This window comes from Equus quagga, chromosome 12 (genome assembly GCF_021613505.1).
Source record: "Equus quagga isolate Etosha38 chromosome 12, UCLA_HA_Equagga_1.0, whole genome shotgun sequence".
Classification (NCBI taxonomy): domain Eukaryota; kingdom Metazoa; phylum Chordata; class Mammalia; order Perissodactyla; family Equidae; genus Equus; species Equus quagga.
This window is the reverse complement of record NC_060278.1, coordinates 63,644,060-63,656,452: the sequence shown is the minus strand read 5'-3', so window position 1 is coordinate 63,656,452 and position 12,393 is coordinate 63,644,060. Positions and strand designations below refer to the sequence as shown.

At 42.2% G+C, this 12,393-nt stretch overlaps 1 protein-coding gene across 1 annotated transcript in view; it reads left to right on the top strand.

The window, feature by feature from the left end:
* SYNDIG1 (synapse differentiation inducing 1) overlaps window positions 1–12,393 on the top strand; it is a 186,651-nt gene that overhangs the window by 35,589 nt on the left and 138,669 nt on the right. The window lies entirely within an intron of this gene.

The window sequence follows — 12,393 nt, the reverse complement described above, 5'->3', positions numbered from 1 at the left end:
CGAGTGTCATCAGATAGATGCTTCTGATGTGTCCAGAAAGCACCTTCAGGAGAGTTTTATCTGTCTTTATATTTATACTACTTAAACTCTGACTAGTTAAGATCTTTAATGTGAACGTTGACAAAATTATGCTCACTGCTCATTCAGAAGTCACACATTAAGCATATCACACTTGTTTTCCAAATTTCAAGGGTCCTTTATCCTGAATATGTGAGTGGTCCTTTGCTCCAGATTCATTTTCAGGTTCTCAGAAGCTCTGTGGTCTTCAAGTGAGACTGCTGAGTGACCGGGCCCTCTTTGTTTCTTCTCAGCTGCTCCTTCCTGAGGACTGTGGAGGAAGGCTGGCTTCTCTGGCCAGAAGAAGGGCTGCTGATGAATACAAATGTCCCTGGGGAATGGGTTGCTCACACATGGTATTTATCACCAGGGCATAACAATGACATGTGGCAATATAACAAGATTGACTAACCAACTAACTCAGTACATAGGCAGTGCTAACCAGGTGAAGGGAAAAGCTGAGGGAAAAAAGAAGACAAAACATTATTAAAAAATAAGACAAAGGGAGACAGGTCAGTACGCAAATATGTATTTTGATGTCCAGAACTGGCTGTAAGCTCATCAGCAGTAATGCAAAGAGGGAGACACAATCAGCAGCATGACTCACAGTGTCCAAGCGGTAAAAATAGACTGGGGCTCATGAGAAATTCAGCTATTTCTGTTCCTGAGATGAGATGCAAAGTTCTCGTTGAAGCAACAGTACTCTGCGATGAGAGCATCGCCCAAGTCACTGGGAATGCCTCCCCCAGCCCTGCTCTCCTGTCTCCCTTCTCCTGCTCTAGCTTTTCCACGCCTCTTGTCTACACAGCTCACTTATTACATTCATGGTCTGCCTCCCATCCTTGGGTTGAGCATAAGCTTCACAAGGGCGGAGGCTTCTTCTGGCTGGTTCCCTGATTTACCCCTAGCACCAAGAACAGTGTCTGATACAGGGTGGGTGGTCATTGCTTATTCAGTGAATGATTGGATGAAGAAACGTCATTTCTTTGGGTCTGTTCCTTACAAAGTAAATCTGTGGGATTTGATGAGAGCAGTTTCATGCTCTGCAGACACTCTTGGTGTGTGGGTCTCTGATCGCTTGTTTCATTGCAATGTAGGTTGTGGCATACCTAGTCCAAGGATCAAATAAAGATGCACATATATAAAGGGACCACATAAATAATAAAAATCTTTAAAGAAGCCCATTGAGATAAATTAGGGAATGATGGGGATTGAGACAAAGCAAAGAAACCCATGCAGGCTGGCCTGGGGCACCCTTGGCTGCCTGTGGGCTGACCAGGCCCAACCTTGGCTCTGGGTCTCCATCCATGGCCACGAGACTGTTTGCGGGGCTCTGTCCTGGAGTTTTATTTTCCTTGTTGTGAAGCATGGAGGTTCTTAGTTTTCAGTTTTCTTCAGAGTAGATCAAGTTTCAAACTTGAAATCTGTAATTCATAAAGAATAGTTTTTACTTCAAAGTAGTAAAAGAAGTTCAGTGAGGCTGGAGGACAGAAAGTTGAGGGTGGGATGGGGTCAGGAGTTGAAGTCGAGAATTGGACATGGGTTGGCTTATGCTGGGCCTTGTAAGCTACGCTAAGGTCTTTGGTCTGCACCCCAGGAACAGTGTCGCTGAAGGAATTTACACAAGATCAGCTGTGTGTCTGAACGACCTCTATGGCTAGTCCACGGGCCAGGAGTGGATGTCGGGGAGGAGCTAGGAGGTGGTTAAAGTGGCCTGGGTGAGAGATGATAGTATCTTGTGTAGGGTTACAAGGGAGACAGGTGGATGAATCAGCAGGACTTGTCAGTGACTCGATTTTGAAGGGGAGGAGGAGGTGGTGGTAAAAAAAAGACTCCCAGGCTGGGACCTGGACAGGTCGTAGGGAGCTCAGAGACACAGAGTGGGGTGAGGAACCAGCAGAGGGTTTGGTGGGTGTTGAGTCTGATGCTTTTGAGGGGTCCTAGTGGAGATTCTAGTGGGTCCCATGGTCACTGGCACGTGGGTTGTAGTTGGCACCATGTGCGACAGGGAGATTTTGAGAAAGGATTTAAACTTAACACTTACAAGCTGGACAGAGGGGGATGACCTGGCCAAGAGTGGGTAGAAAGACCTGGAGAGGAAGCAGGAAGAGCAGGAGAAAGTGTAGTCAGGGAAGCATGGGGGAAATTCCCTCAAGGAGAAGGAAATTACCATGGGTCACGTGTTTCCAGGTTTCTAAGAGGTGGAGGATTGTGAGTTGTGAAAGCATCCTCTTGGCTCACTGACCTTTAAGCCGTGCAGTCTTTCAGTGGCATCGGGGCAGGGAGCCAGACTGGTTCCTACACACCCCTGCTCCAGCTTTTTCTCCTCACGCAACCTCGAAGCTAACTTTGGGTGGATTTTAGCCATCCGCATTCATTTCTTGTACCTTGAGACTTGTTTTTTAGTGACACTGCAGCATCTTTAATACCATTTGAGTTTAAGAGGATCTGAGGTAGCCTCCCCCCGTATTTGCTGTGTCACAGTTTGCTTCACTTACCAGGTTAGGTGTCTCTGAGGCCCGGCAGAACTCGGCCTTCTCCTTAGGTGTCCAGACCTTGGACGTCAGAGCATAGTGGGGCTAGGGCTTCATGAGGAGATTGGATATCCCAGTGCAGGAGGTGGGAGGCTGGAGCTCCGCCTGGGCACTTGGAGCAAGTTTTAACGGTCTGCAGATACTGATGTGTCGTTAAAAGTCCCAGCGTTTCTCAGTTGTCTCACTCTCTGTCCTGCCAAATGTTGTAGCCCAGTGGTAACCAACCAGAGGTCGGCTTCAGATCAGCATTGCTAAAGGGAGATGGTTTCTTTTAACTAGTCCAGGATAAATGTCCTGATGGCAGAAGTGAAAGGGCCGTGAGATCATCTCAACGCTGCCCTGAGCCTTGGGGTGTGACTTAGCCCCCCACTGTCAAGTCCTGGTCCAAGTTTATCCCAGCTGCTCAATTTGGCACCACCAGGTTCCATTCATAAATCACCCCAGGGAAGAATTTTCCATCTAGGTCAATGCAGCGGTGGCTAGGAGCATGCCTCTTGCCCAGTGCTTCCAGCTGGGGGTCTGTCAATCCAAGCATCCCTGTCTTTAGCAAGGTTTCAGACCAAGGGCACATGGAATAAGGTAAAGTTAACCTTTATCCAAAAACATGCCAGGGGTCCAAGCAGAAGCACCCCACATACCTAGAAAGGGAAAATGCAAGTGAGACAAACACCCAGGATGTCAGGACACCAGGCCAGGTTTATGAGAAAGAAATGCCCCCCGGTGAGATGGAGAACATGACAATAATCCTCCCTGCTGCCATCAGAGTCAGGGGTGCCAATGTTCTGGTATATTGTCACTTTTTTTCCTTTAAACCTAGAGAAATAAGACCTCAAACTATAAACTTTCCAAAATTCAAGTCTCTTGAAGTCATATAACATTAATGCCCACTAGAGAAGGTCCTTTTCTGGAAGCCCCAGACTGGCCTCGTTGCTGGAGAAGAAATGTGGCCCCTGTGGGTGCAATCCAGTGATTGTCCTCACCTAAAATAAACGTGCCTGTTGGTTTCCCTCTGGCTGGTTTAAAGTCTGCGACGCTGCACCTTCCAGGGCAGTGGCTCTTCCTTGATCTGCCAAGTCAGCGTGCTCCACGGCAGGCCACACTAGCTCCTGGCATTGACACAAGTTTGCGACTTGTGGACCCAGCTCACATGTGAGGGGCTGTGTTTTGTGCCAGTCTCAGCCTATCAATAGCCAATTAGTAGGACCAGCCCTTCTGGCTATGATGATTGCAAGACACCCTTGAAAAATAACCATCAAGAAACTGAAAAAATAAAGGTTTTTTTACTTACAGGTCCTAGAAATTGCACAGTACACCTGTAACACAGCAAGGTTGCACGTACAGAGAGAGAGCACATGGGCCTGGGGTTCTCCTTTTATTAGGGTCAAAGGTTGGGGCATAGGATTTCAGGGGCTCACTCTTTGTTGGTGAACATATGAGCGGGAATTTGAAGATTGGCCCTGAGCTAACATCTGTTACCAATCCTTTTTTTCTTCTTCTTCTTCTCCCTAAAGCTCCCTGGTACATAGTTGTATATTCTAGTTATCGGTCCTTCTAGCTCTGCTACATGGGACACCACCTAGCATGGCCGATGAGCAGTGCTAGGTTTGTGCCCAGGATCCAAATCGGTGAAACTGTAGGCCACCAACGCAGAGCGTGCAAACTTGAGACCTAGGCCCTGGGCTAGTCCTGAGAGCAGGAAGAGATTGCGAGAAGAGAAAAACAAGCCGCCCAAAGGATCAGTTATTGATATTAACCAAGATCTCTAAAACCAAGGAACCCCAATGATTGGGGAGGGGTTGGGGGGGATGGACTGGCTCTGTGTCTAGTCCTGTGGCTGGCAATGTGTTTATTTGAGATAGCCATCTTTGAAATGGATGCCTTGGCAAGCAAAGCTTAAGTTAGGCACTTACATTACAAAAAAGAGAAAACCCACTGTCAGGGCTTATGCTACAGGCAGATTCAAGTCAGCCAGACAAGGAGAGAAGTTGGGCAGTGGGCGAGGCAGCCTGGTTCCTCATTCACTTGGAGGGGAGCAGTATTAGAATGAAGGGGAGATTGGGTTAGGGGACCTATGACTAGGGTTTGGGTGCATGTGGCTTCATTGGGAAGTGATTCAGGGGGAGTGGGGAAGGCGGCAAGGAAGGGAGGGCAGCCAATTAATGGCTCCTTATCAAGAATCACCACTGCCACAGCCCCCGAGTCAGTCTTGCTGGAGGAGTTATCAGGGAGGAAGTAGGACCTCTTACAGAACCTGCAGGCCAGGGGCTGGTTGAGTCATCCTCACCTCCCCCAGGGTGGCCCAGGCTGCTCCTTGGGGCCCTGACTCCTTCTCAGGCCACCAAGCATGGGGACCCACGCAGCACCCTGCTTGTGGTAGGATGCCGTCCACGCATGCTGCAGTGACGAGTGCCGAGGGTAAACAGGCCACACGGTCAGCATCTGCAACCCCAGGAATGAGGAACCTTCTCCAATGCCTCATCCTTACTCCCGAGTGGTTCCTGAGGGAGGAGCAAATAATAGTATCAGCTTACGCCGGGCTGGTGAGAGCCCCGGCTTTTCTGTGAGGTGCTGTTTGGAGCTCACTACTTAGGCACCTCCTTTGTAGGATGCCTTGTTCATAGCCCAGCCCTCTGCACCAGCAGGAGCCCAAACCTTGCCACAGTCCACTGATGAGAGCATGGGAGCCGGAAGGGAACCGCAGGGCCTGCAAAGACACACCTCTCTGCACCTACTTGGCGCACACGGCTGATGTCAGCGAGGCTGCAGTTTCCTCCTGTGGCTTCTGAGGACTTCCATGCTGGAGTGAGCCACCAGCTGATGTGAGGAGAACATCTGTTGCTGGGCAAGCCTTCACCATCTGACCAGGACGGAAGCACTGGCCTCCTGCGCCGTCAGTCTCCTTGTTGTCCAGCACACACTGCGGGCATAGTTTGCCCAGAACTCCTGGTTCCCACCCAAGGAGCTCAGAGTCAAGAAGGGCCTGGGAGAAAGCCAGGAGGCACACCGTGCCGGCAAATCCAGGAATCCCTAAGCAGGGAAATCGGTGGCCAGTGGGCAGCGGGGGTCCCTCAGAAGAGCCTGGGCAAGAGGGGGCACATGGGCCTGACTAGAGAGCAGGGTCTGGATCTCCCCAGGGCACATGTTGGGCGTACAGAGCCAGTAGAAAGTGAAAGAAAACTGCCTGAGGAGAGCAGGGGGTGAGACAGACAGACAGGCGGCAGGAAGTTTCAGAGATTAACATGGTGGTGAGGATGGAAGGCAAAGGGTGAAATGAAGGGGGTAATGTTTGAGCATCAGAGAATTTAAAAGCTCCAATGAAGAAAAAGGAGGATGAAATAAAAGAGATTTAAAATGAATGTTAAACAAACAAAAAACAGAACCAACAAAATTAAGAGGAAAGCCTAGAAGTGAAAGATTGTATTTTAAAATAAAAACAAGACAAAAACCAAATGAATAAGCACATGTTAAAACAAGACTAGGAACTGGAAACTCAATAAACACATTTCTTCAGAATGATAAAAAGATATGATTGCTCCAGCACCCAGCCCACCTCCCGCACAGGTGCACACTGGAGTGATCATGAGAACCCATGGAGAGAGGAAGTAAATAGAGACAGAAGTAAGGAGCCTGAAGATTAAATAAAGAACTTTGCTGTTAGGTCAATAAGACATAAAAACACAATTGCCTAGAAGCCTGGCCCTACAACAGAAAGCATTCATAGTGATTTAAGAAAATAACGTGGTATAAAAAAGACCATAAATAAAATATATGAAGGATTCCACAGGCCTGAGTTGTAAATCTCTCTGGACTATCGCTTTCCTGCGTGATGTCCCTGGGTCCCTGTAATTTTTACAGAAACCCTGGTACAAAGACGTGTCACTCAGAGTTTACAGCCTGATGGGCTGTAGGCATGTTCTGTGAAATGCCCGGAGGGGTGCAAGGGATGCAGTGTGCACGCGCACACACAGGTATTCCAATCGTTTGCCATTTTAAAATAAATCTGGATTTCTAGTTTCTCTTGAACTGTTTATTCTTTTTTCTCCTTCAACTTCTTTAAAACGTATACTTTTCTATTTATATCGTTAGATATTACTCTTAAATTTTTTTCAATTTTGTTTTTTTCAATTTCTTTGTTTTATTCTTTTTTTTATTGTGGTAACAGTGGTTTATAACATTAGATAAATTTCAAGTGTACATCATTAAATATTTAGATTTCTGTGTAGATTACAGCATGTTCACCACCCAAAGACTAATTACCATCCATCACTGTACACAGGTGCCCAGTCACACCTTTCACCTTCTTCCCTCCCCGATTCACCTCTGGTAACAACCAATCCAATCTGTCTCTATGTGTATGTTTGTCCTTGTTTTAATCTTGTACTTATGAGTGAGGTAATATGTATCTGATTTTCTCCCTCTGACTTATCTCACTCAGCATAATGCCCTCAAGTTCCATCCATGTTGTCACAAATTGCCAGATTTCATCATTTCTTATGGCTGAGTAGTATTTCATTGTGTATATATGCCACATCTTCTTTGTCCATTCGTCCCTTGATGGGCACCTAGCTTGCTTCCAAGTCTCGACTATTGTGAATAATGCTGCAAGGAATGTAAGGGTGCATATATCTTTATGCATTCATGTTTTCATGGTCTTTGGATAAATACCCAGCAGTGGAATAGCTGGATCATATGGTAGTTCTATTCTTAATTTTTTGAGGAATCTCCATACTGTTTTCCATAGTGGCTGCACCAATTTGCACTCCCACCAGCAGTGTATGAGAGTTCCCTCCTCTCCACATCCTCTCTAACACTTATTGCTTCCTGTCTTGTTAATTGTAGCTATTCTGATGGGAGTGAGGTGATACCTCACTGTAGTTTTGATTTGCATTTCCCTGATAGTGATGTCGAACATATTTTCATGTGCCTGTTTGGCCATCTATATATCTTCTTTGGAAAAATGTATAATCATGTCTTTTGCCCATTTTCTAATTGGGTTGTTAGTTTTTTGTTGTTGTGATGTATGGTTTCTTTTTATATTTTGGATATTAACCCCATTATCTGATACATGGTTTGCAAATATCTTCTCCCAGTTGTTAGCTAAGTTGTCTTTTCGTTTTATTGATGGTTTCCTTTGCTGTGCAGAAGCTTTTTAGTTTGATGTAGTCCCATTTGTTTATTTTTTCTATTGTTTCCCTTACCCAATCAGACATGGTACTTGAAAATATGCTGCTAAGACAGATGTTGAAGAGTGTACAGCCTATGTTTTCTTCTAGAAGTGTAATGATTCCAGGTCTTACATTCAAGTCTTTAATCCATTTTGAGTTGATTTTTGTACATTGTGTAAGATAGTGGTCTACTTTCGTTTTTTGCATGATGCTGTCTAGTTTTCCCAACACCATATTTTGAAGAGACTTTCCTTTCTCCATTGTAAGTTTTTGACTCCCTTATCGAAAATTAGCTGTCCCTAGATGCATGAGTTTACTTCTGGGTTCTCAGTTCTGTTCCATTGATTTGTGTCTCTGTTTTTTGTGCCAGTAACATGCCATTTTGGTTCCTATAGCTTTGTAGTATATTTTGAAATCAGGGAATGTGATACCTCCAGCTTTGTTCTTTTTTCTCAGGATTCCTTTGGCTATTTGGGGTCTTTTGTTGTTCTATATAAATTTTAGGATTCTTTGTTCTCTTTCTGTAAAAAATTTTGGAAGTTTCATAGAGATTGCATTGAATCTGTAGATTGCTATTGGAAGTATGGACATTATGTTAATTCTTGCAATCCAAGAGCATGGAATATCTTTCCGTTTCTTTGTGTCTTCTTCCATTTCTTTCAACAATGTTTTATAGATTTCAGGGTACAGATCTTTTACCTCTTTGGTTAAATTTATTCCTAGGTATTTTATTCTTTTCATTGCAGTTGTAAATGAGATTGTGTTCCTAATTTCTCTTTCTGCTACTTCATTGTTAGTGTGTAGAAACACAACTGATTTTTGTATGTTGATTTTGTATCCTGTAACTTTGCTGTATTCATTTATTATTTCTAAAAGTTTTTTAGTGGATTCTTTAGGGTTTTATATATATAAAATCATGTCATCTGCAAATAGTGACAGTTTCACTTCTTCCTTTCCAATTTGGATCCCTTTTATTTCTTTTTCTTGCCTGATTGCTCTGGCTAAGATTTCCAATACTATGTTAAATAATAGTGGTGAAAGTGGGCATCCTTTCTGGTTCTTCTTCTTAGAGGGATAGCTTTCAGTTTTTCTCCATTGAGAATGATATTAGCTGTGTGTTTGTCATATATGGCCTTTATTGTGTTGAGGTACTTTCCTTCTATACCCATTTTATTCAGAGTTTTTATCATAAATGGATGCCATCATAAATGAATGTCAGATGCTTTCTCTGCATCTATTGAGATGATCATGTCATTTTTACTCTTCATTTTGTTAATGTGGTGTATCACATTGATTGATTTGAGGATGTCAAGTGATCCCTGCATCCCTGGAATAAATCCCACTGGATCCTGGTGTATGATCTTTTAATGTATTGTTGTATTTGATTTGCTGTATTTTGTTGAGGATTTTTGCATGGATGTTCATCAGCGATATTGGCCTGTAATTTTCTTTTTTTGTGTTGTCTTTGTCCGGTTTGCTATAAAGGTAATGTTGACTTCGTAGAATGAGTTAGGAAGCTTCCCCTCCTCTTCAATATTTTGGAAGAGTTTGCAAAGCATAGGTATTAAGTCTTCTTGGAAGGTTTGGTAGAATTCACCAGGGAAGCCATCTGGTCATGGACTTTTGTTTATTTTTTTTTTTGAGGAAGATTAGCCCTGCACTAATATCTTCTGTAAATCCTCCTCTTTTTGCTAAGGAAGATTGGCCCTGAGCTAACATCTGTGCCCGTCTTCCTCTACTTTCTATCTGGGATGCCTGCCACAGCGTGGCTTGATAAGCAGTACATAGGTCTCCGCCAGGATCCGAACCAGTGAACCCTGGGCCACTGAAGTGGAGTGTGCAAGGTTAACTGCTGTGCCACCAGGCCAGGCCCTGGACCTGGACTTTTATTTTTTGGGAGGTTTTTGATGACTGTTTCCATCTCCTTACTAGTGATTGGTCTATTCAAATTCTCTATTTCTTCTTAATTCAGTTTTGGAAGGTTCTATGATTCTAAGAATTTATACATTTCTTCTAGTTTATCCAATTTGTTGGCATATAGCTTTTTGTAGTATTCTTTTATAATCTTTTGTATTTTGAGGTGTCTGTTGTAATTTGTACTCTTTCATTTCTGATTTTATTTATTTGAGCCTTCTCACTTTTTTTCTTGGTAAGTCTAGCTAAAGGTTTGTTAATTTTGTTTATCTTTTCAAAGAACCAGCTTTTGCTTTCATTGATTTTTTCTTTTTTTGTGTCTCTATTTCATTTATTTCTGCTCTTATTTTTATTATTTCCTTCCCTCTACTGATTTTGGGCTTTGAATGTTCTTCTTTTTCCAGTTCTTTTAGGTGCGCTGTTAGATTGTTTCTTTGGGACTTTTCTTGTTTGTTGAAGTAGGCTTGTATTGCTATAAACTTCCCTCTTAGAACTGCTTTTGCTGTATCCCATACATTTTGGTATGCCATATTTTCATTTTCATTTGTCTCCAGTATTTTTTTATTTCTCCTTTGATTTATTCATTGACCCATTGTTGTTCAGTAGCATTTTGTTTAATCTCCACGTATTTGTGCTTTTCTGATTCTCTTCCTGTAGTTGATTTCTAGTTTCATACCTTTGTGGTCAGAAAATATGCTTGGTATTATTTCAGTCTTCTTAAATTTGTTCAGACTTGTTTTGTGGCCTAATATGTGATCAATCCTGGAGCATGTTCCATGTGCATTTGAAAAAAATGTGCATTCTACAGTTTGGGGATGGAATGTTCTGTTTATATCTACTAAACCCATTTGGTCTAATGTGTCATTTAAGGCCAATGTTTCCTTATTGATTTTCTGTTTGGATGATCTATCCATTGGTGTAAGTGGAGTGTTAAAGTCCTCTCCTATTATTGTCTTACTGTTTATTTCTCCTTTTATGTCTGTCAATAATTTCTTTATATATTTAGGTGTTTCTATGTTGGGTGCATAGATATTTACAAGTGTTATATCCTCTTAATGGATCGTCTGCTTTACATTATGTAGTACCCTTCTTTGTCTCTTGTTATAATTTTTGTTTTAAAGTCTATTCTCTCTGATATAAGTATTGCTACCCCTGCTTTCTTTTCTTTGCCATTTGCATGGAGTATCTTTTTCCATCCCTTCACTTTCAGTTTGTGAGTGTCTTTAGGTCTGAAGTGTATCTCTTGTATCCAGCATATATATGGCCTTTTTTTTATCCAGTCGGCCGCCCTGTGCCTTTTGATCAGAGCATTTAGTCCATTGACATTTAAAGTAGCTATTGATAAATATGTATTTGTTCCCATTTTGTTACTTTTTTTCTGAGGGTTTTATTAGTTCTTCTCTGTTCCTTCCTTTTTCTCTTGCTCTCTTCCTTTGTGGTTTGATGACTTTCTTTAGTAATATGTTTGATTTCTTTTCTCTTACTTATTTGTTTATTTATTATAGATTTCTAGTTTGTGATTACCATGAGGTTCATACATAATAATCTACGTGTATAGCAATCTATACTTAGTTGATGATCTCTTTAGTTTGACCTCCTTCTAAAAGCTCTACTCTTTTACTCCTCTCCTCCCACATTTTTTGTTTTTGATATCATATCTATCCTCTTGTTTTGTGTGTGTGTCCATTACCCTCTTATCATTGAAATAGGTAATTTTAGTACTTTTGTCTTTTGACGTTCATATTATCTTCACAGGTGATCTGCTAACTATACTGTATTTTTGCCTTTACCAGTGATTTTATTACTTTTTTTGGGGGGGTAATTTTCTTATTCCTCTTTGTGGTCTTCTCATTCCCACTTAAAAAAGTCTCTTTGGCATTTCTTGTAGAACTGATTTCTTGGTGATAAACTTCTTTAATTTTTGCTTATTAGGAAAACTCTTTATCTGTCCTTCCATTCTGAATGATAACCTTGCTGGATAGAGTATTCTTGGCTGTAGGGTTTTTTTCTTTCAGCACTTTAGATATATTTGCCACTCCCTTCTATCCCGTAAGGTTTCTGCTGAGAAGTTAGCTGATAGCCCTATGGGATTTCCTTTGTATGTTACTTGTTGCCTTTCTCTTGCTGCTTTTAGGATTCTCTTTTTATCTTTAATTTTGGACATTTTAATTATAATGTATCTTGGTGTGGGCCTCTTTGGCTTTATCTTGTTTGGTCCTCTCTGTGCTCCCTGCACTTGGATGTCTGTTTCCTTCCTTAGGTTAGGAAAGTTTTCAGGTATTATTTCTTTAAATAGATTCTCTGTCCCTTTGTCTCTCTCTTGCCCTGTGGATGCCTATAATACAAATGTTGGTACACTTGATGTTGCCCCAGAGTTCCCTTAGGCTGTTCTCATTCTTTTTAATTCTTTTTTCTTTTATCTGTTCTGCCTGGGTGATTTCCTCTAGTATTTGTCCAGCTTGCTGATCCATTCTTCTGTATTATCTACTCTGCTGTTGAGTCCCTCCAGTGAAATTTTAATTTCAAGTATTGTATTCTTCATATCTGATTGCTTATTTTTTATATTTTTCCAATTCTTTCTTGATGTTATCACTGTGTTCATCCATTCTTCTCCCAAGATCAATGAGCATACTTATGACTTTTTGCTTGAACTCCTTGTCAAGTAGATTGTTTATTTCTGTTTCCTTCAGTTCTTTTTCTGGGATTTTGTCCTGTTCCCTTGC